The sequence below is a fragment of the Dipodomys ordii genome, unplaced genomic scaffold (genome assembly GCF_000151885.1).
Source record: "Dipodomys ordii isolate 6190 unplaced genomic scaffold, Dord_2.0 Scaffold217, whole genome shotgun sequence".
NCBI classification, from domain to species: domain Eukaryota; kingdom Metazoa; phylum Chordata; class Mammalia; order Rodentia; family Heteromyidae; genus Dipodomys; species Dipodomys ordii.
In genome coordinates, this window is record NW_012267433.1 from 737,835 (window position 1) to 741,214 (window position 3,380).

A 3,380-nucleotide genomic window follows, 5' to 3' on the forward strand; every position below is an offset into this window, starting at 1 on the left:
GCGGCGCGGGGAGGGGGGGCCCGGGGTCCTGCGGAGCAGCAGAGTTCAGGAGCGAGCGCGGTGAGGGTCTTTGTGTTCGAACGTAGCAGCCCCGCGCCAGACGCTCGATCCCTTCCTCTCAAAGGGAAGGCCTCAAACTAGGAGTCCCTAGCTCGGTCACAGGCAGTGCAGATGTGCGGGCGGGTGCGGGCTCGCGGCTCCTCCCTTCCGGAGAAGCCGATGGGATGTGCCAGGGCGGCTCGCGGTGCTCTGGCTGGAGACGGGCCGCCCCGCTCACCCTCCTCCCCGAGCGCGGGGCGGGGGTCCTGCGGGCAAGCGGCTTGGCCGAGGCTTTGTCTGCGCTGCGCCGCGCCGGCCGCCGCGGGCCCCACCCAGGGGGCGGGGCGGGGCCTGCCTGGCCTGAGAGCCAATGAGAGAATGCGTTCCCTTCATGCCTCCAACCCCCAGCAGGTGGGGGCGGAGGGCGCGCGTGCGCGCGTGCCCGCGTGCCCGCGCTCGCGGTGTGCTGGCCGACGGGGACTGGGAAGGGTCAGCACCATGGACGGAGTCACGGCCTCCTAGGCGTTTTCTGCAGGGATGCTATTTGATCGTCAGAATCGCATTGCTTATTGAACATGCTATGGAATATCACCTGGCTCGACATTTTGTGATGTTATTGTACTTCTATTAGTTCTTATTACAAAAACAATTGTTAATTAGGGCGCCAGTGGCTCACGCCTGTCAACCCTAGCCACTCAGAAAACTAAGATCTGATGGCTGCAGTTCAAATCCAGCCCAGGCAAGAAAATCTGTGAAAGTCTTTTGCTGTTGTTGTTTGGGTCATGGGGCTTGAATTCTGGGCCTGGTGGTTACTTGGAGATAAGAGCCTCACGGACTTTCCTGCCCGGGCTGGCTTTGAACCGCAGTCCTCAGATCTCAGCCTCCCGAGTAGCTAGGATGACAGGCGTGAGCCACTGGCTTCCGGCTCACCCTTCCTTCCTTCCTTCCTTCCTTTTTTTTTTTTTGTCAGTCATGGGGCTTGAATGCTGGGCCTGTACGCTGTCCCTCAGCTCTTCAGCTCAAGGCTAGCGCTCTACAACTTTAGCCACAGAGCCACTTCCAGCTTTTTCTGTGTATGTGGTATTGAGGATTTGAACCCAGGGTTTCATGCATGCTAGGTAAATACCACTGAGCCTCATTCCCAGCCCTATTTCTACCTTTTTTTTTTTTAATCATCAGTCATGGGGTCTGAACTCAGCCTGGGCCTGGCCCTGCCCCTCAGCTTTTCAGCTCAAGGCTAGCGCTTTATACCATTTGAGCCACAGCACCACTTCTGGCTTTTTCTGCTTATTTGGTGCTGAGGAATTGAACCCAGGGCCTCATGCATGCAAGGCAAGCACTCTACCACTGAGCCACCTTCCCAGTCCTCTTTCTAGCTTTTTGAAGATAAGAATGTCTTGGATTTGTCTACTTGTGGCTTTAAATTTCTATCCTACATCTCAATATTCTGAGTGACTAGGCACACACCAAAAATCCTAGCAACTCAGGAGGCTGAGATCTGAGTATCACAGTTCAAAGCCAGCCAGGATAGGAAAGTCCATGAAACTCATCTGCACCAAAAAGCTAGAAGTAGAGCCATGGCTCAAGTGGTAGGACACTTGCCTTGAGGAAAAAAGCTTAAGAGACAGCACCTGGGCCCCGAGGTCAAGACCCAGTGTCAGTACAAACCAAACAAAAACAAAGAAACAACCAACCAAAAGCAATTTAATATGAATGAAGCTTTTGTCTACTGATTATTTTGTCAGTACAAACCAAACAAAAACAAAGAAACCAACCAACCAAAAACAATTTAATACGAATGAAGCTTTTGTCTACTGAATGTTTTGTTTTTTTTGGGCCAGTTATATATGTGTAACGCCGTCAGGTTTGCTTTACAGGTTAGGGTAGTCCTGGAAGGCTGTTCACACCCTGTAAAGAACTCAGTGGGCTCCAGGAAATTGCAGTTATGCATGCATATCCTTGGGTGTCCACCCATACTTCTGCAGGGCTGGTGATTATTGTGTCTCTGAACCAGATGTTTGAGGGACCCAGGGTTGGGTAGGTTGTGCCCTTGACCCAGGTGCAAGCAAGCAGCAAGACCAGGTCCCAAATGCATTTTGTTTTCACTCCCAATTCAACTAACACACTCTTACAGGGGAAAAAAATAATACAATGAAATAAAACCAAAATAAAAGAGAAAGAAATTCAACCCCGCCCTTTCTGAAAGGTGCCCTGAGGGTAGTCCCTCAGGGTAAGCTGCCAGCCCAGTGTGTTACATAATAATTATTCTGTTTAAAGTTTTTAAGCCTTAAAACTTATTTTTAACTTTTCTTTAAAGCTAACATGCACATGATGAAATTCCAACAGTACCAAAGGGTACAGTGAAAGGAAGTCTTTCTCCTAGCCTAGGATATAACCTCAGGCATGGCTTTCTGTGTTTCTGTCAGAGATATCCAAATATAGATGAGCACATGCACACTGTTTTATAACCTACTTTTTGCCAACACATGACTCTGATGTAGAGGCCCTTTGTTCTTTGAGGCCTTGATGCCATTGGCTCATCTGGAACTCATTCCTGCCCCAAGGAGTAAAGAGAACTCCTACTGCCTCAGGAGCCATGTAGCTTGTGACCAGGAGTGTCTCCTGTCTGCCCACAGGCCCTGTGTCTCTACAAGGAGGGTAGAGGGGGGCAGAATGTCTGTACAGGTCTTCTGTTCACTGTGTGTGTGCATATAGGTTCACAGTCCTGTTATTGATGCCCTGCTGCCCTTGTACTTTGTGTAGATTAGCTTGCTATATTCTCACATGGGCCTATTATCAGGCTTATTGTTGAAACAGGACCCTTGTCGACCTGAGGTCACATAGCTAGGAGAAGGTGGGATGGGCCCCAGACTGAGTCCAGGCCTTGCCTTGTGCTGTCCTGCTCAGCTGAAACTGTGGATGCAGAGTTTGAGAAGCACGATGTGTTCTCACCTGAGAGGAGACAAGAAGTGAGAAAGTGAGGCCATGCAGACTGGCCAGTCATCTTGTCTCCCAGATACCCACAGGCCACACTGCCTATGGTCAACAATGTACCTGATGTTGCTGGACTTGTCACTGGAGTTGTCTGTACTGACACTGAAGACCACACATAGTGGCCAAGAACAGGTTGCTGGGTTTCAGGCTTGTATTCTTTTTTTTTTGGTCTGGTCGTGGGGCTTGAACTCTGGGCCTGGGCGCTGTCCCTCAGCTCTTCAGCTCAAGGCGAGCGCTCTACCACTTGAGCTACAGTGCCACTTCCGGTTTTCTGGTGGTTTATTGGAGATAGGAGTCTCACGGTCTCTCCTGCCCGGGCTGGCTTTGAACCGCAATCCTCAGATCTC